General features: G+C 45.7%; 1 protein-coding gene across 3 annotated transcripts in view; it reads left to right on the top strand.

Annotated features, from left to right (window-relative positions):
• Window positions 1-25,053, top strand: part of LOC142571623 (igLON family member 5-like) — a 423,151-nt gene that overhangs the window by 307,303 nt on the left and 90,795 nt on the right. The gene's annotated exons all lie outside the window — the stretch shown is intronic.

Genomic DNA, 25,053 nt, shown 5'->3' with positions numbered 1-25,053 from the left:
ATGTCTGTTTCGGAAGTTTCCACTGGACTACAAAGATAATAAAAAGAAGCCTGGACACGTTTTTGCTTTGTTTCCTTTGTTAAGGGCTTGGTACATGAGGTATCTTTGTGTACTTTCTTTGAAGCTGATGGGGGTAGCTCTCACTGGGAAAACCACGGCTCCAGAGGAACATCCAACATGGTCGATGGTTGCGGAACTTCCAGCTCTTCAAGCTGCACTTCGTCTCGTCAGCCTAGAACAACTTCGAAGATGGTTCATATTCAGTGACTCGTAGTAGCACTGCAGCCTTTAGTATCAGCCCTGCGGCATGGAGCACATGAACAACTCTGTATTCCAAGTTAGAGAACTAATCCATACCTTGGCTGAGAAAGGACACCACGTGACATTTCAGTGGCTTCCAAGTAACTGCGGCGCCGTATGTAACGAGCACGCCGATAACGCTGCTCGGTCGGCTCTTCAAGGCAACAAAGAGTAGTCGATACCGTTATCAAAGAGGAATGCCGCTAGAAAACTTCGAATGCTCCCCCAGGATATGGGTGGAACACATGTGGAACACGCCAAGTTTTGAATGCAACCAGCTGCACCGCCTTTATAGACTCTTCTCTCCGCCTTCGCATCCCAGATGGGCTCTACCGACGCGAAGCTACCATGCTTTGTCGAACATGGCTAGGAGTGGCCTTTATGAGGTATTTTGCTTTCCGAACCGGATGGGCCGACGACGCCTCGTATGATGAGTGTGGTGCCGAGGAGGCTCTTCAATGCCTTATCTCTGACTGTGCTTGCTACAATTTACACATACGATCACTCGTAATCAGGATAGCACACTTGGGCCAAGGACCTTTTACAGAGAAATCCATTTTATAAAGCCGACGTTACAAGCCATTGTAGCAAAGGGCGACAAGGGCTCTGTTGCAGTTCTTAAAGACAACACATTTCAATAAAAAAAGGTCGTCATATCAACTAACTAAACACTAATACGTTACTTGTCCCAAAGATCACTAACTTCTGAGGAAGTACAGATAGTAAAATGGTGATTAGTACTTTTCACTACCTGCTGCCGCTAGAAAAAAAACATTAACTAAGTACTAACTGAATACTACCTCGCTAGGGCAGTTACTAATGAAATATTATTACCAACAATATAACGGGGCCTATTAGATTTATAAGTGCCACTTGCATTGTCATATGAAGTTCATAGCATAGTAAAAGTACAAGAAAAATGAAAAAAACATATATCAAAAGGATAGAATCGCGACATTAAGGCGCACTCTTGGGATAAGAATGTACTGCATCTCTCCAACAAGCAACTATAAGCAAGAACACACTTCCAGGACGACAAAGAGGTTCCATGCGACACTCTATACAGAACAACTTAAAAAGTATTTATAGCTCTAGTTTGAGGGAGCACATGTTGCACCAGTGAGCACCTATGTATTTGGTTATATAATCAAAGCTTTGTGCATACATTTATAAAGCCTAAACTCTGCATATATGTATGCTACAACGCTGCACATAACTGTTAGTCCAACATAATGAACACCACTACATTTTATCTCAGTTTTTCATAAGACTGTCACAATCGCAGCATGGTATGCTATGGCCAGACGAGGTAGTAGTGGCTTAGTAGTTACTTAGTAAATACTATTAAGAAGCCTTTTTGGCTAGTAAAGCCAGCACTTACTGGGTTTACTAGTCGCTGGCTAGTACAGAACTAGTCAGAAGGTAGCAAAATACATAGTAAGCTAGTAAACGCATGCATTTACTAGCTATTTATTAACTTTATGTTTAGGAGCGCTGACTTTAACAACCCGCTGCAGCCTGAACTGAAGTTTACGGCGCTACAAGTACTACTGGGTTGTGCGGTAATTGTATGCGGTGACAATGACCGCATTGCCATTTTTTGGGCGTGTTGGTTGACCGCATTGCCATTTGTTGGGCGTGTTGGTAAATTGAAAGCATATTTAGCGCCAGCAAACAAGGACGGAAGGGAGACGACAACACAATGCGCTAACTTCAACAACGTGATTTTCAGGAAATACACCTATATAACCCATGCACAGTGGCGCCACCTTATCCAAATCTTACCCATCCAAAAAAGCCGTTTCCTTATCTAACAGGTCGATTGAAGGGGCACTAACACACGTGTCTCTATTCCGCCAGATAGCCTGAGCTTCAATGATCTCTCGCACGTCTTTATCTTTGTGCTTCGCAAGAACCCGGCAGGATTCATACACCGGCGCACAGCCGCATTCTTGACAGTGGGTCGACAGATGACCGTATTGCTTATTTTTCACAGTTTGGCAATGTTCCCGTAATCGGTCATTAAGACATCTCCCTGTCTGTCCGATGTATTTTTTCCCACAGGACAGCGGAAGCTCATATAGAACAGTCTCCACGCATCCCACTGGCGCTTTTCGATGATTCGTATCCGGCAGCTGGCTTACGGTACGGGTCCGTCAATCGACATATTTTTGCCAGCTTTTCTGGTGCGGAAAAGACCACTTTTATGACCACCCGGCTAGCCATTTTCTTAAGTTTATGTGCCGTTCTATGCAGGTAGGGCACTACCGCTACCTTCCTTCTACGTTCCGTCCCTTGATTTTCCGTGTCTTGAATTGTGCTATCTGACCTGCACCTCTTTAGCAGCCCCTCGACGACCGAAACTTGCACTGATTCCGGAAACCCTGCTGCTGATAACCTTCCCGATTGATCCATGAGGCTCGTATAGATCTTGTGGTGGCAAGACTTCTTTAGAGCATTTCCAAAGCATAAGTTGGCAATGCTCCTCTTGACGAGCTTCGAGTGGGCTGACCTATACGATAACAGGGGCTTATTAGCTCTAGGTTTATACTCCCAACACGTGTGCCGTTCCATGAACTCGAGCTAAATATCTAGGAAGCGCAACACGTTATTGGAGGGCTCTTCAACCGTGAGAGTAAGTGGGCTAAGGCCTGCAGAAAATACCTCATAAAGCTTGCTTACTGTAAAACGTGCGTCTGGTTCGAAAAGAACGAGATAGTCGTCAACGTATCTGACAACTTTAACCACCCTGTGCTCCGACAAGGTACGGGACAGGTTTCTGTTATGGTGAGCTAGAAAAATATCACTTAGTATGGGCGCCAAACATGAACCGATGCAAACCCCTTGCTTTTGTATGAATATGTCGTCATTCCATGCTGCATATGTAGAGTGAAGGTAGCAACTAAGCATATCTAAAACGCCCTGAACGGACAAACCGGCTGAATTTTGGAACGAAACCACGCCATACTCGTCTATGCACTCTTCTACACAAGTTATTAGTTTCTTTTGAGGAAAGGAGTAGTACAAGTCATTTATGTCAAAGGAGCAAGCTGATAAGCTTTTGTCAGAATATTCTTTCAGGAAATGATTTCTGCAGAGCTCCTAACCAAAAATGGCTCGTCAATATTAAGAATTCGCAGCTTATCTTGCAAGAAAAGAGCGAACTTTTTCTGCCATGACCCTGTTTCTGAAACTATTACCCTTAATGGGCAATCGGGTTTGTGCGTCTTCGCACTAAACATAATTTGAAGGCAACCATATTTTGCGTTGTCAATTTCACGAACCAACTGACTAAGGTCTGCCTTCTTACAAAGACGCTTTGCTTCTAGCTTGATTTTTCTGGGAGATACATTACTACACTGGTCGAACACAGAGGCAATCGCAGAGCAGGCTTTCGTATTAAAATCACCTTCCTTGAGGACAACAAAGCCACCTTCCTTGTCCACTGGCAAAACACACAGACCGTTCTGCCTCAAAAACGAAGTTATGCGCTTAACCGGTACACGTGAGACCATCGGTTTGATGCGCGAAACCACATCGACCCCTTCGGAGATACATCGATTCACTTCACCTTGTGGGGCGCACTTTGAAATCCTTCGCACAATGCTTAGAAGTTCCGGCGCGCTCAACCTTGGTTCTACGGCGAACTTGGGGCCAAGTTCAAGAACACCTTCAACGTAGTCTGGAAGACTAACCTCGCCGACGGTCCTGACGCCACAAGGTCCGGTAGGTTTCTTCTTAGGGATGCTGTCACGCAGGCCGGGTAAGGTCCTCTGCCACAGAAATTCCGTGCCGCTACTGATGATCGCCAGGAAGTCGGTCCACTTCCTGCAGGCACCCTGTTGTCTCCCTGTAGCGTCCAGCGTCGCTCTCAGCAAACCTTTCACCCCCCTCCTCATCTACGCCAATTGCCAAGCTCGGTCGCTTTCCTTCTACATTCGCTGCAAACAGTTGCCCAACGAAGTCCTGCGGTTGTTTGGTGGCCTTGCTCCTTCCGTTGGCCATGGCATCAGAGTCCTAAAGATAGTGAGAAGTGAGTGGCAAAGGCAAGCGAGGGTCTCCACTCTGTCTCTACTTTCCAGTCACTTTACCTCCTCCTCACCTCTCTCCCAGCGTAGGGTAGCAAACCGGATCTTCCCCTCTGGTTAACCTCCTTGCCTTTTCCCTTTCTTCTGTTTCTCTCTCTCTCTCTTTGTGTAATCATGTATTTGTCCATGATAGAATTACGACGCACATAAAGTTTGTGCTGTAATATTTTTTTTATCTTCTCTGCAATGGGGAGTAGCCGTTTACTACGTAAAGGCGAGAACCTCTTGAACATATTTGTGGCTTAAGAAAATGAAAAAAAAAGGGGGGACGGGGAGAATGATTACTAGAAAAGTGTGCAGTTGGTTACTGTACGCTCTGGGAGGGAAGTCATTAACAAGGAAATGTGTAGCGCTTCTCACCGCGTCATTATGCCCACAAGCTAAAGCTTTCATATAGCGCCGCAGAGAGATAGATGATCGTCGACTGGTCAGTAAGTGATGAGCTGTCGGAGTGGCACTAAAATATTCACATTGTCTTGTGTGAAGAAAGTGTCCCACTATGTCTCACTGACATAATGATCTTGTAATATGTCCTAGAGTGCTTGACGATTAGTTGCTGTGATATTCAGTAGAGCTCTGCTAGAACATGATCTTTGATTGTGGCGCGAAGTGACACGGACAGAGACTAGAAGCAGAGAGAACATTTGTACCAAGTGAAGACTAGGACTTCTGCCCGGTTCTCACCGCATGTAACAGGATCTGGCTAAAATGTTTGCGCGTGGCACGCAAGACCATTTGTTTCATGGAAATCGTGTTACCGATCACGGAACGTTTTAAGGTGATCGACAATGGCCTTTCATGGGTTCATCAATGAAAGTTATTGCTGACACCACAAATTCAGCTCATTATTCCTCGCGCAAAAGCAGGCAGAGAAAGCACGTACATTTTGATTAATTTTGGACGTGTCCGTTGAGTGCGTTTTCGGGGCGACATTTCGCAGCTTCATGCGTAATTACGTTCCAGTTCCAGAAAAAAAGAAATGCTGCACACTCCGAGCTACTCATGTATGTTTCGACCGCCGTTCTGAAAGAAATAGATGTTGGCGGGGGTGACTGCCTTATGCGAGATGTACTGTCGCAGCACGTGCCAGCCGATTCCAAACTTATGACAGATCATTGCGAAATAATGAAACATAATATAACAGAAGATTACAGAAATCGCCTCATAAATTAAATTAAGATATAAGCATGACAGTCTCACTCTTTGACTTCGGCCTTTCACAATTCTTCATAATTGTCGTTGCGCAACGCATATCATGCATGCAATCTATGAGTCTTCAAAGAAAAAAAAAGAAAAAGCGCGGAAAATAAGATATGTGCCGCATAAGCAGAAAACTTTGTGGAAGCGACGTCATCGGGGTGTCAAGCATGGACACTGTGGAGCCGACTGACAGGGCTGCCCGTAGTGTTAGATCGATCGATGAAGCGACGGCCCACTAGATGGGTGGATGGATGGATGGCCTAGATGGATCGGTTACTGCGCACATTATTGGCTTCCCAGCCAACATCGCCAACGCCGCCTTTCTTATGCAGCCGACGTATCTGCTGCGGAAGTTTTCGAGCTCGTCGTTAAATGTGACCTCGAGACTACGGTGGACGGGGCCTGGCCGCCCGAATCTCTCTCCGTCGCGCACCGTCTCCTGCTGCTGCTAATGTTATGCGTAGGAAAGCAGGTTCGAGTTAATGACTGATTTTTCATGCTAGGCTCAGGTATTTGAGTGTGCTGAGGCGAGGAAACGTACAGTGAGAAGGTGTAGTGCTCGGGTACTAGCCTAACACGCGCTTCTTATTTTTGGCATAATCACTCACACGATGGTGAATGGTAGAGTTTCTTCATCAAAAAGTTTATTTCTTCTCAGGTAACACTTTAATCAAAGGTTTGTGCTATGGTCTTTCAAGTTACTTCGTTTCTTGCAATATAATTATTAGTTGATGATTCAATATTCGCATAAAGTAAGGTTCTTAAATTTGCAACACAAAGTGGTAATAGACGATGTATATTTTGATGTAGAGCATTTTGTTTTGAACTTTTACTTTTTGGGAAACGCACGCTCCGTCATAGTACTCTCTGCAATAAGGGAGACTACGAGTAAGAACGAGATATATAACTACGTATACTGTAAAAAAAAATATTATTTCGATATGCGCTGGAAGTCGACGCGCATGCCAAATAACTGAAAAATGTTGCGGCTGTCCTCGGCTGACATCTTCAGCTGACCATCCTCAGACGTAGATGAACACATCTTCGCGCTTCTCGTTTATAGATCTTAGCTCATAGGAAGTGCTTTGAATGATGAACACAATTTACAGGTTTGCTTAATGTTTTTGCAGCCAATTGAACGTTAGAACTGTCACAAATAAGATGAAGCCTATAGTATATGCCAAGCAGCAATGCTATCCTCCCAAATTCCGGTTAATAATTTCTGCCTAATACAAAAAAGTAAATAAAAGATATGGACAGCCAGGATTGAAGTCGGTCTACTCTCTGTGGGATAGCGTCTCAAAGACAGCGCCATGTTTGAAGAGTAGGCTCAGAAATAGACAACCCGATGCTTACTCATGTTTTAACGTGTGTCCTTACGCCTGTCCTGTGTACAACTTAATATGCTAGTGTTTATATTTATCTTTCCTGCATTTCATAGACTTTTCCCTACTATATTCACAATAATAAAGCGTGACAGCACGCGTCATAAAGTAAGATATAGATGGTTTGTGGCTATAAAAATTGATGGTTGGGAAATATTTAGCTAAAAGATACTCCGCATAGTGAGCCATTAACGTCACGACTTCATCGCGGTTTTAGTATAAGAAACTATCATCATTTCAATATAGGCCTTCAAGAGAGCAACTTAATTTAGGCAATCCAACACTTGGTTTCACTTCTTCCTGCTTCAAGAAAAAAGAATCCACGCTAAAGTATGTAGCCGATACTTTAAAGCAGTTACGCGAGCCGTGCTTCAAATGGCTATTCAGTTTAACACGAAATGCAGTCTCTCTATACGGCACTCGACGTTACAAACATGCAAAATTGCTGATCTAACAGGTAATGCAGAGCTAAAGAATTTAAACCACAAATAAGAAGCCCCGAAGTAGCAGATATTTGCGTGTCGCTGAATAGGCTACATATTGCTTCAAATTAAAAAAAAACAATCTTTGTAAGTGAGTTTGTTTCTTTACTCGATTGCACAAGTGCATATATAGCACTTGTCCATATGAGCGACGACTTATGGTGCCTGTTGTGCGAGAATCACGCGGAAGTCGCTTTGCACTAGCACACGGAAGTATGAAAAACGCTTGTACTACGTAAGACGAACGATCTCTTCACTGTTGTTTTGGTGCCACGAAATGGTGGCAGTGGAAGATTAAATCAAACCGCGATGCCGGAAGTAGTAAAAACATATAATCCAAACAGGTACGAATTGTAGGAACGCGCTTTTCGCCCATGTGTTGCAAACAGATATTTTTCTTGAGAAAAACTTTTTCAGACTCTGAAGAATACAACTGTTTGGAAGCCCACTTGTACGTAATTGTGCTTGCAGAAGGATTTAGAGACTACTCTTTTTGAAACCGCAAAAGATGTACTTGTTCTGTTGAATTGTGACACAGGTTGTACAGTGTATTAAAGATAGCCTTATATCCCAGCTAGAATATAGACTATAACTGAAATTTAAATTACGACGATGCTTTTTCTCATCGCCAAGTTTTCGTTACGCCTACTCAAGTTCCTTAACGCCTACAGTTAATTGCGTGATTTGCTGAGGAATGATGCGTACCATAAAAAACTCTGCGCGGGAAACTGTCTCACACGCGCCGAACTGTCTCATACACACTTGAGTCAAGCATTGTCTGAGGAGAATATTCCTTAAACCACTCAATACGCTACCGACCAAACGTAATTCGGGTGTGCCCACTTTTTTTTCACCTTTACGTCACCACCGTAAGCCTGAAGGCCTTAGTTGGATGCGTTTTCTTGAATCAAGTACTTTCTAGTAGGGGGCGAAGCACAATATCGATTGTGTATTCAACTTTGCGTGTCCGTTAGACAACTTCACAAGGTAAAATTTTTCTTGTTGGTATATAAAGTTTGACCTCTGGGTCCGCTTGTGTGACCTTACTAAAATGCGGCCTTTCTGTTTCATCGCTTGGAGATCTTTGATGAAAGTGCGTCAAGGAGTTTAAAGTAGATAGCACTGCTGAATCGGTGACCGATTAAATTACTGCTCCGAGAAAGACAAAAGTACGGTATCTCGTTCTGGGACACATTCAGTGCATCATAATGATATGACGGAGCCGCTAAAAAGAAAACAAAGAAAAGAAAAAAGATGAAAAAAATGTAGTGCAACGCTTCAAAACAACACAGGGCCTGCGAGAAAGCGCGTAGTAATGAGCTCCGGAACGATATAAACCACCTGTGTTCTTTAGCCTGCCCCTAAATACATGCATACGAACGTTTTTACATTCACTTCAGAATGTCGCCGTTGCAATCCATGTATCGCCCCCACAACCTCGTGCCACACAGCACAACTCTATAGCCACCAAAGGCGCCTAGGCCGTTCACACACACAGACAAAATAAAACATAAGGCTGGGCGTTGCTTTCATGCTAGCAGCAGTGACGCTGTCATGTCACGTTTGAAAGTCAGCGGCGGAAAGTATACTCCATTGCGTCGAAAATAGCTGAGCATTTGCCCGCATGTGGGGAACCGCACTTTCGGTGGCTTCCTAATACATGTGGCTGCATTCCAGCATGGACGCTCGAGCAGCAGCAGGCAGGCGAAGCGCTGCCCGTATGGCTCAATGAAGACGTCGGCCGCCGGCACTGGCCATCAAATATTCACAACACTGCTTGTGCATTGCGGGGCAACGTATCTCTGTTTTCGTTTTTGCCATGAGTTCTTTCTGTCGGCCTCATTTCTCCGCGAGGCTACCGTCTGCCGTGACTGTTGCGCGTATCCGTACCCGCGACGAGGTCATTTCTTTATATTGCTGATTCGCCACTTCCGCACTTTTGCCCTCCGTCACTGCAGCTATTGCATCTGCCATCCCCGAGCAGTACTTATCGTGGCCCCTGGGAAGGATATCATCTCGTAGCACGATGTATCAGTCAGTGTGTGCTGCCCGACACGCAACGAAGAATATTTGAAGGTGCTCTTGTGTTTGCACTCGCTGTAATATGGGCCTGCGGTGAATTGAGATATTGCCTTCCGCATTTAACAAAGGCGGGCAAGTTCAGGGAATCCACTTACGCGGAGCACGCACGGAGGCAACCGCTGACAAACCCGAACGAGCTTCTAAGGAAGCTGGAAGGCCCCGTGGTAACATTTGCGGTTGTGATTTGGTTGGTCAAGTTGGTTCCCAGTCACTTGTCCGTGAAATTAGGTTAAGCCCGTTCATTATTTTTGGGTGAGGTAGTAACAGAATAAATATCGCGGACATATTTTCTCTTACTGTGGGCTCTGGCACGAAAAAATAACATTCTTAGACAACATAACATTTTCGTCAGATAACTATTCAAGAAGTCCTTTTTGTTAAAGCGCGATATGAGTGATGTACACTTGCTTACCTATGACCGTCGCAATATCTATCTTTTCAACTTGGATTCACGAGCGCCAGCTCTTATCTGTTGCTGTATCTTCTTAAGCTAGGACACTGGCAGCTACTCTCTTGAGTTTCTTATGCCCTTTATTGGGCCCTCCGCACCGGCCGTGGTTGCATAGTTGCTATGGTGTTGGGCTGCTAAGTGCGAGGTCGCGGGATCGAATCCCGGCCATGGCCGCCACATTTCGATGGGGGCTAAAACACCCGTGTATTTAGATTTTGGTACACGTTAAAGAACTCCAGGTGGTCCAAACTTCCGGAGTCCCTCACTATGGCGTGCCTCGTAATCAGATCGTGGTTTTGGCGCGTAAAACCCATAACTTAAGTTTTATTCTGTCCTTCACTTCCGTGCGAAGAGCTCACCACGGCTTTCCTTCCCCTTCCCTCCCTCTCTCCTTCTTATAGTTGTGTTCCCTCTTTCACGTCCCCCAGAGCAGGGTAGGACAACCAGACGCTTTTCTGGCTAACATTCCTGCCTTCCCTCCTTATTTTTTCATCCTCCTTATTCTGGCCTTAACCCTATGACTCATTACCGCCGTCCTCTTTCATTTGGTCATTTATTTATAAACAAATAAAGGATATAGGAGACATTTCCTCCGGCGAAGAGCTATCTAAATATCGCTTGAATGCTTTCATTTTATCTATTGTAGGCAGTTATTAAAGATTCCCCTGCCACTACATATCTGCGTTTAGACTAACTCCTCTGATGTACCCCTCCCAGTAGCATTCAAAACTTTTCCATGAGAGTGTGGATGTAATTTCAGAATTCGGAGCATTCTGCGTTCTGAAAGGACAGCGGTTATTCCACTCCATCACCGCAAAACACTAGAAGCTGCTGATGTAAACAGCAGACGATCGTGCGAGATGTTCTTATTTGCCTATGTTTCAGAGCGTCTTTCGGAATTGCACTTTCACATTCAATTTGTCGTGGCTGCAACTTCAATCGCGTCTAATCTACAGCCTAGCGTGGCGCTCACCGTCATTCGTCATTACTTTCTGAAAAGCGTGCCTCCTGAGATCCTCCCGCACTTTGCTTGCATTACAATATAATACCGCGGGCACTCGTTTGTTCTCTAGCACATGGGGGTTATTGCGAACGTTACTTTGACGATAGAACATCATTTTTACAATACATCAATTGTTAAGACGAAACTTCACCAGCGGGAGATGTGTCCCTTCCTACTTAACGCGTATATACACACTCACGCAAATATAGCTTTGCGGGAGAAGAACAGAATTCAATTCGGTTCCCGCTTTTTTCTAATTGCCCAGCGACATCATATCAAAGCAAGGAGAAGGAGCGGGGCGCTGGAATGCCGACGGCAACGTTTTCCCGGAGCAAGAAGAACCTGAAATATTTCCCGCGAGGTTTGAGGGCGACGAGGAGCATTCCTGATAATGTTTCGGAAGACATGAGTCATCTTCAGTCGTTGTTTTTCTCACCAAGCGCGCATATAAGCAGTCGCCGCCATTGTCGTAAGAGGTGTTGTTTGTACCCAGCAAGCAACGGATTTAAACTTATGAGTTTTCTCTTGAAAAATAAAGGGAAGACTTGCCCCTTAAACCTATTTGTATACGAACTAGCGCAGTAACAAGGGAACAAATAAAAGATTGGACGATTTTCTTCTCTTATGACGAGTGTGCCTGAAACTAGCGCGGGGATTTCTCGTTCTTGCCTCGGTTAGGTTTCGCCACTGTGCTTTCCAGAACTTTTTAGGCAACGTTACCTGCAGCACTCAACTTATCTAAGCGGGCGAGGTTGTGTGTTGTAGCTTATTTTTCGCAAAGGTCTGCTACGAGGCGGGATGCGGAATTGGCAATATATAAAAGCGTGGAGGCTCGCTTTACGCAGATACTGCGAAATGTAATTATGGAATGCGTTAGCCTTTAGCCATCTACTTTAGGTCTTTCCTGGGCCAAAGCTCACCTGATAAAACGCCCTCAGGGCTGTTAAGTTACGACAAGCCAGCCTGACAAGTGTGAGTGTCCTACTTAACAACAATCCGCGCGTATTTGATTCGAAACATGATATGTTCACTTACACAGATGCCTCAGTTTTACTCGCCTTCTGAATTGATTACAGTGCACGACTACAATTCAATTTTCTGACCTTGACAGTAGCAAAGGTAGGGTATAACTACAAATAGTTGTGTACGGGATGTATTTTTTTTCCTTTGCAACCTTGAACTTGTGCTTTCCTAAAGCTTCTCTCTCTCTCTCTCTCTCTCTCTCTCTCTCTCTCTCTCTCTATATATATATATATATATATATATATATATATATATATTCCACGGCCGAAATTTATCGGCCATCTGAAAACGCATTTGTGCCGTGCACTCTCGAATATGAAGACGCCCGTGCCAGGGCCGAAAACAAGGTGCAAGAAAAAAAAAAGAATATAGGAACAAAATGGAATGAGTAGAGAAGGAATGATGAGTGCCATAAAATCTCGGCGCCGATAGCGGGGAATGTGGTTTCTACCGCTCACATTCGCCGTCCAGTTGCGCTCGAGGTGAAGGCGTAAGAAATAACGAGTAAGAGTAAGAGTAAGAAATAACGGCGTTGAAATGTGAAAAAGAGGAAAAAAGTTACTAAATAAATAACCCATATGGAACACAGTCATGGAACTTTAAGTGCTTCCTCAATATTCACGGGTTGCTACGACGAGCGAACAAGGACCGTTATGGGCAAGGCGATATCTACAAGTAACCGTTACCAAAACGAAAAAAAAAAGGAACGCGAAAGCTGGCGTATCGACAGCAGCAGAGCTGGATCGTCAATTCCAGTTATGTATTCTCGACAATCTCCGCCAGGCATCCTCGTGTTATGAGAGCAACGCACCATCCTGCCATCTCCTATTACATCCCGTTTCTCCGGTGCGCTGATATTACTCACGTTGCTCTAAAGGTCATCTGAATGCATCATATATATATATATATATATATATATGCAGGAAAGGCAGGCTGCCATAAGAAATCCATATTTAAGCAAAGCGCGTTCTCAGAATTTGGTGGTGCATTGAAATTAGAGGACTATATAATTGCTTCCCCCTTTAAAAACGGCGAAAGCTTCAATGTCAAGAAACAAGGACGCATCACTGAATGCAAAGAGACAGGCACAAACCTTGGCGGCGGAGGTTTGTGAGTAGCGGTGCTGGCTAACACTTCCAAGGTTAGTTCTAGTAGTAAAAACGCAAATACCCAAGAAAGTGGATGGGCAAACGACGCCGCGGTAGCTCAATTGGTTAGAGTATCGCACGCGTAATTCAAAGACGTGGGATCGATCCCCACCTAGGGCAAGTTGTTTTTTCATCCACTTTCATTGCTATTAACTTACCATTTCTTTAATTCAGTTAGTAAGTACAAGTATTTTATCCTATGTTGTCCTTGGTGTCTTTGTTTGTTGGCGTCTTATGATTAAAAAGAAGAGCCCCTTGGTTAACCCCGTTTCTTCTCGTTCTCTAGTACGACTGTATCTCTCATTTTGACACGAAAAAAAATTCTTTTTTTTATCATCGCTGTCAAACGTGCTATTTTCCACACGGTGTCTCTTTCCCAAATGTAACTACGCCAGGCTAATTATCAAGCGCGCAACAATTCCAAGGCGCTGGTGGTGCGCGAGTTGTAAGTTATCCGCCGTAGGGCGGCAAACTTAAACTAGCCGGCCTTGATAAGGCGCACGAAAATAGCCCCGAAGAATATTGGTTTCTACACGACCTTATCCTCGTTAGTCTCGAGCCTCTACAGCCGCACCAACACGTCTGTAACTTCCTCCACACACCGAGGTAGGAAGGCACGTAGGATTGTGGTGCAAGGTACCAAGTGAGTGTCGTGATATACCGCCACGTCTTCCCCTGATAGGCCTCGACTAGTGATTGCGAATGGGGAGAACATGTATACCGAGATTAAGAAAACGTAAGAGCTTTCATCGCGATTGGCCGCGCGGCGCGTTGTGTACCCGTTGAACTTCGTTCTCACCGTTAGCTTTTCTTCTACGTGTTGTGACGCTGCTTCAGATTCTGCCACACTTCCTAAGCAGCACTGGGGCGGAGCAATCGCCAGCGGCTTTAGCAAGACTAGGTCCTCCTGCAGCGAGCAATAACCGTTTTCTTCCTACTGCTCCTTGTGCGTGGCTGCTGGGTCACACGTAAAGGGGTGATATCACTACATGAAAACCTAGCGACAGAAAATGCGCAATCGTAGCATCAAATAAAGAAATATTAAAGGGAAGGAAAACAAATGTATCACTTCGCCTGTGCCGGGTGTTTACGGCGCGGTGCTGCTTCGCGCAGGCTCGGGGCTTATTGTTGTCTATCTCTGCGCTACGGAAGAGTAAACAAAAACAGACTTGTTGCGCATGGAAAGAAAAAGGGAGTAGATTTCAGAGAAGCAAAGCAGGCGGTGTCTGGATTACGTTGCTGCTCTCTCTTCTAGTGGCGCTCCCGAGTCGTCGAAGACGCTGGGCTTCGGCGTCTTCGGAGACTTTCGGTGTTTGACTTGCAAAAAACCTCGACATACTCCAGAGCCCTGCGCAGACGCCAGACAACCCGTGGTGATATCAGAGTCTCAGGCAACATACGCGCTCCGCTTGCCTGGCGTCGGGCGCGAGTCGCGCTTGCTCGTCGGCTGCTCACTCTGTTGTATTTGCATATGCGGGAGTGCTGCAGCTGTAGGGAAAGGTGCAGCTTGGCTGTGTGAAATCACATCGGGATGTGTGCGAGAAATCTGTGTCTTTTTTTTTTAATTCGTCCCTTGTTCGTTCCTTTGTGGCTCTTTATTTGCACCTTGCAATCAACGCACCGTGAGTTAGAGAAAGAGATAAGCAGCAAACGCTGTGTGATGTTCAAAAGAGGCTTCATACATTCTGTGGAATGAGCTAAAGTAGAGAAAAATATCTGAATTGTCAACTTCCTTTTACGGACCTTATATGCAACGTCATTAAATACCGAATTTTCTTGTAGTTGTAATAACCTAAATTTCCCTCATTGCAGCCTCAGAGTCAGTCTTACTTATTTTCTATCATTTGTCGGTTGTACAAGTAAAAAGCGCAGCCTCGTTCATAACTATGACGCTAACGCCTAGAGACAAGTAAAACTCTTGCTTGGGCTAATTGGTTCATGCTTGAAGTAGTTTGGCAAGGCGCAGAAGACCAGGACTCGAGAAGAACACAAACGACAGGACCGGCGCCACTCACAACTAAGTTTATTTTCGGAACAAGCCTGCCTTATGTAGGTTATTCACGCCGAGCCGCGCACAAAACGTTAGAAGTAAAAAACAGCAATCTATCGACCACTCAGGAATCTTATCTGGCACATATTATCGAATGAGCAAACCAGAACCACACGTGGATCAACACAGGAGGCAATTGATCTAGTATAGTCTTTTTCCATGCCTACGGGGACAAAAACCAGATATAAAAAGTACCGTCTACGCTTCACTACCAAACTATCCACAACAGTTACACTTCTAACAGTTACACACAACGCACTTCAAACGACAGGCCTTTGAAGTGTGTTATGTTGTGGATAGTTTGGTAGTGAAGCGTAGACGGTACTTTTTATATCTGGTTTCTGTCCCCGTTGGCTTGGAAAAAGACTATACTAGATCAATTGCCTCCTGTGCTGATCCACGTGTGGTTCTTGTTTGCTCATTCGATAACACGTGCCAGATAAGATTCCTGAGTGGTCGATAGATTGCTGTTTTTTACTTCTAACGTTTTGTGCGTGACTCGGCGTAAATAACCTACATAAGGCAGGCTTATTGCGAAAATAAACTTAGTTGTGAGTGGCGCCGGTCCTGTCGTTTGTGTTCTTCTTCTCGAGTCCTGGTCTTCTGCGCCTTGCCAAACTACTTCAAGCCTAGAGACAAAGCCTGAAAGAACGTAAAAGCATAACGGTGGCGCCGCCGCTCGCCTTTTTTGTGACTATAACTTCTTACATTGGCTAGTTTATAATAGATTTTAACATTTATCAACGTGACTAATTTTAAGTTTTATTCAGCTCGGATTAGGATACCGTTTTCAATGAGCTCGTTCAAATAGCCTTTTTGAACAAAAGCAAGCTATAAAAAACTACATTAATTTATCAAAATGCAAGCAAGAAGTGAAAGCGACGTCTTCCACAGAAATCCTCGGAAACTCATCCATCGCGAACAGTAGCAGAGGCCCTAACGCCAAGTCGAACATCAGAATAAAAGCGTTTACCTTTGATCCCTCCCAAATACGAATACATACATAAGACCGCCCAAACTATCTAACCTCGGACCGGAGCTTTGAAGGTGGTCGTAGAAATTGCGGCTGGTGCGTTTGCAATATAAATGAGTCAACCGTCATCGTTTAAATTTCTCAAGGCCCCACGGTAGTCTGTCTGGCTATCTGGTCAACGCTGTCCCGTGCACAGGCTAAAGATCAAAGAGCTCAGCCGCAGCCAGTCGATGGCGACATATTTTCGCTCACATCACCCGCTTTGAGCAAATGCATGCTGTCCTCTCTACGCCGCCGCCGTCCTGCCGCTTTAATGTTTTATTTCCATCATCGAAGCAAAGGCCATCCATTTGAAGTAGGACTGAAAGTGCCAGTCATGTATATTAATTCAGAAAACCGTTTGCACGCTCATATTACCTTTTTAAATTCTAGGATATAACGTGCTGAAAGCGCACCGTGGATTTTGAGGGGTGCCGTAGTCAAGGGCTGCGGAATAATTCTGACCGCCTGTAGTTATACAGGGTGTTTCACTTAGCTTGGGCCAAAAGAAAATATGCAAATGCTACGTAGCCAGACCGAACCAAGGTATTATTGTTTGCCGTCGCTTGTAGAGATAATTTTTTGCATTAGGACTACTTTCACATAATCATTGGTGATTAATTACTAAACTTCAATTATTTTAAGTAGAGGAAGAAGTATCAGCGAGAAAATTGTAGAGCTTCATGAAAAACTCCTTACAGCTTTCTGTTGCTCAAGGCATGCTGCATAAAATTACCGCGCGACTGAGAGCTCGAGGCATTTTGCATGTATTCACGGCCGGCTTCTTTGACGCACGGAAAAACACTTTTATGTAGCAGGCATTGAGCAACAGAAAGCTGCATCGAGAGCTAATCATGTCGCTCTACAATTCTCTCGTTGACACTTCTTCATCCACGCAGAATAATTGCGAAGTTTATTAATTAATTAGGCTTAATTATCTAATTAGGTGGAATGCACAAAAAATTATATGAGTATCTACAAGCGACGGGAAACAACATTACCTTGGTTCGGTCCAGTTACGTGGCATTTGCATATATTTATTTGGCTCAAGTTAAGTGAAACACCCTGTATAAATGTGCAAGTGAATGCAAGTTCGCGAGATTTCTTGCGTTTTGGCGCGATCAAAGTAGCACCGCGGACGGAAACAAACCGGCGGCCTGGTGCTCCACAGCAACATGCCACATTCACTGAACCAACACGGCGATTCCACAGAGATTGTGAAAACGAGATTTTGCTTTAGACCACGTCATCGAGATTCAAACTCCGCACGTTTGTATATCTTCCCATATTCGTCTACCTTTGGGGTCTCTGTATGTATATACAAACGCTAGGGCTTACTCTACATACTGACCCATGCGTCCCTACGTGCACAGGCAACAGTATAACCAGGGACACAGCACCCGACCTCACGATAAGCCATATGGCGGGAACAGTAACGTGGGAAACCGCAGGACAAAATATAGGGAGCGACCACTTTATTATTTCGCTCACGCTAGGAAAAGGCGTCAAGACTCGCCTCATCAAACAACCAAAATTAATGGAGTGGGATAAATTCAGAGATATACGAAAGGAGGCCTCACTGCCGGACGATATGTACCATATCAACGAGTGGACACACCTCCTTAAAACGCACATAGGAGAAGCCAATACAACTGTAGAGGATGAGGACGCACCCCCAGCGCTAGACAGCAAACTGCTGAACATGTGGAGCAGAAAGAATAACCTGGAGAAAAGACTCAAAGCACAAAGATGGAACAGGAATATCTGGCGCGAACTAGGCAGACTCAACAAAGAAATAGAAACATATGCGATTAAGCTCAACGCGCAGAATTGGTACAGCAAGTGCGATGAGATGGAAGCCAATATGAGTCTCTCCAAAACCTGGAGCCTTCTCAGACATCCAATCGACCCTAGTAAATCAAAAATGCAAGCTAGTACAAACCAGGTGAGAGTGAAGCATGAAGCCATGTTGGCACAGGTGACGAGCTCATTAGCGAGCTCCAAGAGACATACCTTGGAAAAGCAGAGAGCGAGGTGTTTAAGGATTACGAGGGACCTGTGAACCCAGATCTCGATGCCCCCATCACCACGACAGAGGTTTGAGCAGAGATTAATAACCTCAGAAAGACATCGGCCCCCGGTCCGGACGGGATAACGAACACAGCTCTCAGGAACCTAGATGATGAGTCCATCATTGCATTAACCAAATTGATGAACCAGGTGTGGGAGAAAGGAGAACTCCCAAAAAACATGGAAACAGGCGGACGTAGTCTTTATTCCCAAGCCAGGCAAAGTACCTGGCTTGAACAACATGCGACCAATCTCCCTCATCTCATGTGTAGGGAAATTGATGGAGCATGTTGTTCAAACGAGACTGACCAGGTACATGGAGGAGAATGATCTCTGGCCGCATGAAATGGTTGGATTCAGGCCAGGGCTCAGTACACAAGATGCCATGCTCAGATTTAAGCATGATATCCTAGACCGATACAACTCAACTGACACCAGGGCGATCCTAGGCCTCGACCTCACCAAGGCATTTGACAACGTTAGCCGTAAGGCTATCTTCGTAGGCCTCGAAGAGGTAGGTGTGGGACACAGGGTATATGCATACATCAAAGACTTTCTGTCACAGAGGGAGGTGAACATAAAATTTATGGATGTTAAATCCCCTCCCATCACACTTGGAGCACGGGGACCCCGCAAGGGGTGGTGCTATCACCATTCCTATGCAACATAGCGATGAGGAGTCTCCCGGCGGAACTCAATAAGAATAAATCGATTAAATTTAGCATGTAATCGGATGAAATCAACATCTGGGTTAACAGTGGGAGTTACGCAGCCATCGAACTTAATCTACAGATAGCGGCAAATATGGTGGAAGAGTATGCGGCCAGCAAGAGGCTTGGCGTACTCGCCACAGAAATCGGAACTTTTAATCATTGAGTCAAAACATCAAAGGGGACACGCTGGGAGCAGCAGACCCATCAATGTTTTGGTAAACGGAAATGAAGTTCCCAAGGTGGAGGAAATCAGATTCTGGGCATGTATATCCACAGAAATGGATGCAATCTCACGACAATCAAGAAGCTGGAAGGATATGCGGCGCAGGTCACGGGGATCTTTAGGAGAATTTCACTCAAAGGCAGGGGCCTCAAAGAGAACAGCCTCCTCAGATTCATGCAAGCCTTCATTACCAGCCGTATAGCGTATGCCACACCGTATATTGTGTTTAAACGAGAATAAAAGGAGAAAATAGATGCGATCATTAGGAAGAGCGTTAAGACAGCCCTAGGGCTCCCAGACTCGAGCTCAACAGACCTCCTCCTCAAAACGGGGATTCACAACACCCTAGTTGAGCTCACTGAGGCAGTACGAGTGTCTCAGTTGGAAAAATTAGGCCAGTCTAAAACAGGGGGAAAAGTCAGGCAATGTGTAGGAATCCAATGCGACAGGGGTGCCCCGACTGACAAGAAGGACATTCCGTTGGACGTGCGTAAACGATTCCGAATCGCACCCCTACCTAAAAGTATGCATCCTATCTACAACAAAGAGAGGAGAGCTCACAGGGCTAAGGCTCTAGTAAATAAACTTAAAAACACACCGGCGCATAAATTAGCCTGCATGGACGCCGCTTGCGGCAGAGACGGGGCTGCGGTATCGACGGTGGATGATGGCGACGGATGCGTTAAGATAGCGCGCTCCACGTGCACGAGGGACGCCTGTACAACCGAGGAGGTTGCAGTAGCACTCGCTTGTCGGGTACAAAAGCGGGAGTAATATTATGCGATAACAAAGTAGCTATCCGAAATTTTAACAAAGGAAGAATCTCGGAAGAGGCCCTCCAAATTCTACTCAAGAACCCTCCCAGGAGGGACATAAAATTTATTTGGGTTCCGGCCCATGAAGATGTCCCAGGCAACGAAGCCGCTCAAGAGCTCACCCGAGCACTCTACCAGCGGGAAACTCTAGAACAGCCAGTTCCAGGGATCAAAGATAGCATCATCACGTACATGGAAATTTTAGATGACTACAAAGCCGAAAGAAGGATCTTCCCGCCTCCGCATCGGTCTCTCTCTCTCTGGAGGATGCTCGCATTTGGCGGCGCCTCCAGGGAAACAATTATACACAACCACATTGGATCTACTTAACACAGACGAGGGACTATAACGATGCGCTCTGCAAAATTTGTAAGCAAAAAAGGTACGCTGGACCATATAATATGGGAGTGTGCTGGCTCCCGAGGGGCCATGGGAAACATTGGCAGTAGAAAAGCCTGGGAGGCTTTGCTCCAGAGCGAAGATGAGGACGGCCAGCGTCGAGCAATCCGCCTGGCCGTTGAGGCCGTGAAGACTCACCGTCCTCAACGCGCGGGGACTGCTTCGTCCCCCCCCCCCCCACTACCTACGAGCAGGTTAAGAGGCGGTCACCCCAGCTCGGTGGAATAATAAAGTCTTCAATCAATCAATCAATCAATCAATCAATCAATCAATCAATCAATCAATCAATCAATCAATCAAACTCCGCACGTTAGTTTTAAAGGAGACGTATGCAAATGCCTCGCGACGCATGTGCTAACATAAAAGAGTATTTTTCAAGAAACGAAAAAAGAAAGAAAAGAAACATTCTTTACTCCGTGAAATGCAATTTCACTAGGCATATATGTCTAGTTGCATACTGTAAATTAAGAGAGAAAATTCATTATAAAATAGTTGTTGCGGCATGATGGATTCCGCTGCTAAATAGCCCGGGGGCGATAACAATAGACATAAAAGATACGTTAAATAGAAGTACGGGACACAACGAAACCCTTCTGGTCATTTCAGCAATTTCGATAGTGCAGACATTTCAGCCATCTGTTTTTCTCCACCTCGCTTTATTAAAAAGATAAAAAAAATAAAAAGGGTAACAGCGGTCTGCTGCAATCTGAGCATCAAACACGTCTTTTCGTGCCGTTATTACCCTTTTTGCGGACAGTAAAGAGGGCGACATAATATAACTAGAACAACTTAATTCAGTAATAATAATAGTGACAACTAATCATAGCTACATGTGGCATTCATTTTATTTTCCTAACGACAAACAAGTCTGTGGTGAGAAAGAGAAAAATCCTATAACACCTAAACACTTAGGAGTTGTGAATGCGAAAGCCCTAATGTCCAATTGAACGCCGCTGAAATTTCCTTCGAGTTAAGAACTCCTCCCGGAAAAGCTAGCGCTTTGAGACACTTGATGCGTTTTTATTTGGTCTTACCGAGGCGCACGTGGAAAGCAGGCGGGAGCTTGCACGCCCAAGGAACGCGCTGCTAACACAGGCTCTCGAGAGCGAGGGTGACGGAGCGTCGCGGCGATGCCCTCTGCGCGCTCGCAACACCTGACGCGCTGATTCCGCCGGCCCTGCTCCGTCGAGGAGGTAGAGGCGGGCTCGTGGCGTGGCGTCGCAACCGCTGGGAATTTAGGCTGCTACCGGACGCCGGCTTTTTCGCTCAGTATGAGCCTTTTGACACTTTCGTCGAAAAATAAATAATAATCGGCATTTAAATTATTCGATTTTTTTTTCAGCCACACTCTTTCCTTCGCCCCGCGCCGAACAAGCTGCCGCCATTGTTGGCTACACCCCTGCAGTGTGGTTGCGTGCGTGTGCGCGTGTGTGCGGGACACCTGTCGTCCTTTTTGTGATGCACGCACCCATGCCCGCACGAATATACAGAAAGTAAAGGCGCTCTTAAACATACACGCACGCTTGCCCATTAAATATAACTGCTCGAGTGTAGCAGACATTCCGCTAAGGAGACTTTCAACAAGCTCCGCAAAGTAGAAACTTGAACTGCATATATTCATGGCTCTGAATGTTAACATACAATACGTCTTGCCATCAACTCAGGAAAAGTCATTGCCAGGAAGCATTTGCTCATAAGCATTCGGCTTTTCTTTTCTATGCTTTTTTTACATTAACTATAAACGAACATAAAAGACCTTCATTTTTTTCCTCCTCTATCATGATTGCGCCTCAGCCCGTGTCCTGCTGGTAACTACGCCTAATATCGAGCTCCTCTATTCACGTACTTGACTCTTCGTTGGTGTTCTTGCATAAAGGAGTACACTTAGCGCTCCTAGACGGTTGCGTCGTGGTAAAACAAAGCTTTACCACGAATGAACGCGCTCTGAAGAACGTGATCGTAGCTGTCCGATAAACAATTACTTTTTCTTTTCCTCGTTTTAGATTTTTTGCTGTTTCATTACTTGCTCGCTACGGCACTGCTCTATAGCCGTCCTTAGCGCTTTTAGAATACAACACGAAAACAGGGTACAACATGTGACCACCCTCCGTATAACTTCCATCCCTTCTCACTCGAAACATGAGGCTTAGAAGGTGACGGAGAGGAATACAATGAGGGGTGAGGAGGTGCAGATTGTATGCGATAAGAAGAGAAGATGCGATGCCTAAAGTTCGCTTGAATGACGTCCCCGGGAGCCGGCGGCTGAAGCAGCATTCGCCAGCAGCCGAGTAGTAGCGCTCCCGTCCTCACCAGCGCCCTGCTTTTTTTAGGCCGCGGTGGCAGCGCTTCGATCAAGCGGCGGCCGCGGTAGCGGCGGTAGCAGATGCAGAGCAGCAGCAAGGCTAGTGGCAGCAGCGAGGATAGCGCTGGCAACCAGCTCTCTTCTCCCGAGCTGCGCCCCCCCCCCCCCCCCCCCCCCCCCGCGAGGCGACGAGCCTTCTTTTCAGCTCGCGTGAAATTTCGAGGAGGCCTTCCTCTTCATCCGCCCCCCCCCCCCCCCTGTCGTTCTCACGTCTTCTCTCTCTATTATCTCTCTTTCTCTCTTTCCTGTCGCTCGCTATCACACCGTGCGCTCGCGTTCAATATTATTTATTCAGCGATTATCCTGTTATGACGCGCCTGCCGTCCAACAATCTTCACTAGGCTTCGCTTAGTTTTCCGTTTTCCCTTTTCTGGCATATTCTTTATTTTATTCCTTCACGTTCCAGAATCTTCTGCGCGTTCTCCTCAACTCCTCTCGCTTTCCTACGTCCTTGCCCTGAATGATTATGTTCCGCACTTTTCGATATTTTCGCGATATCGCATTTTGCTGCCGCCGCTGGGACCGAGCTAGGAGTGAGTGTTATCGGCCCTCTTCAAATCGTTTATGCGCGCGCGCGTGCGCGAGCTGCCGTCCGTTTTAAAAGCGAGCAGGCGCCCCCTTTAACAATAACGGATGACTCTCTCTTTGGGGATCATTGTTTAATTGAGAAGGCGGGCATTTCCTCGCCCCATGGAGCACGGCATCGGCAAGAAAATGTTTGCTTGGATCGGCAAGTCGCTCTTTCGCTCTCTTGGCCTGCGTGGCTTTTTCCCCGTATTTTCTTTCCGCGCTGTTTGCCATGGGCTGCTCGGAAGCAGTGTCGTTGCTGCCATTTGCTGTCACATTTTGTTTGGCTCAACGCCTCTCGCCTTTAAACTTCTCTCGCGAAACCTCTTTCGCTCTATATATATGGCATGTGCAGCTGCCTTCACGCTACTTTTTTCTGCCCCTCCGTCAGTCGTATACACGTTCTTTACAGCGTGACCTTCTGTGAAAAGGACAGCCTTGCGAGAGGACAAAGCGATTAGCGATAAAGGAAAATAAAGCGCTCAGCTTCGTACGACGCAAGAAGAGCAATCAATTGCAAGAAGGTGACAACCGCACTGTGCGAGCCAAGGCGTGCGTGTCAAACGAAAGCCGCCAGGACATGTTTTTCTCTGATGGGCCTTACTCTAGGCCTTTTCTTCCTCGGCTCCGGCTTCTTCTCCTGCGACAAACAACAAACAGGAAAGGGCTGTGGCTGCGATACGTATGGAAAGGGGAAACCGAATGTTGTAAGTTGAGATCCCTGAATCCGGTACGAAAATCTACAAAAAAAGCAGAAATGTGAGCAGAGATAAAAACAGAAGCTTCACGGCTGCACTTTGCGCTCAATGAAAACTAATAGGAGCAGGCGTCTCACGCTGACACTTGTATGTCGTTTTCATGCGCTTGCTTGTTCATTTTGCTTGTTCTCCGGGCTTGAGTTTGCCTCATGAGTGCGCCTTGCCTTCTACATTGGGAGACGCGATGAAACTATAGATTTTGTCTTTTCCAAAGTATTATCTGTTTTACTCACGGCCCTCTACAGGAGGGAGTGTGAAAAGTACCGAAGCCCCGCGGGTCTCATTTCATCCATAGTTGCCGGAAGAGAGCGCAAAATGCTGCCCCTCAAGTTTTTGGCGGAAACACGAAGAGCAGCGCTCTGTTTGCTTTGCTGTTGTTTCCGATCGAGCTGCCTAGAAAAGGCTTCCACAATTTCTGCGACTTCGAAACGTACGTTAGTACTCTCGGACGAAATCTTCTTTCCGGAAATAAAGGGGCAGTATTCGCAATTCTTACGTTCAGCTGTGCTCACACTCTCTGATGACAGAGCCTTATGAATACATACATACGAAGTAACACTGTCTATATCAGACACGTCGTAGTGGAGTTGTTCGTAATAATTTTGATTGCGTAGGTTTACTTACATTGCGCTGTAGTGTATGCGTGACCTTTACTTCGTTCTGCCCCAACCAAACGCAGCCGCCACGGCCAGGGATTGAACCCGTGTTCTGATAGTCTTTCAGTATCAGACGGGTCGCAGTGTTGGCTCGGAAAGCTTCTCAGTGATGTACGTTCGTGCGCGTATGGCTTTCAGGAACCGACACTTCTATAATGCCGTATTTTATATTTGTGGAAGCATACCCTTTCCATTCGATTCTACAATCTCCAGAGCCTTCTTTTTTCATGGTTGTTCAGGCTACATATATTGTTCCTCACACTTAC

This window comes from Dermacentor variabilis, chromosome 2, assembly GCF_050947875.1.
Source record: "Dermacentor variabilis isolate Ectoservices chromosome 2, ASM5094787v1, whole genome shotgun sequence".
Classification (NCBI taxonomy): Eukaryota; Metazoa; Arthropoda; class Arachnida; order Ixodida; family Ixodidae; genus Dermacentor; species Dermacentor variabilis.
The sequence above is the reverse complement of the archived record's forward strand: the minus strand, read 5'-3'. Positions and strand labels throughout refer to the sequence as shown.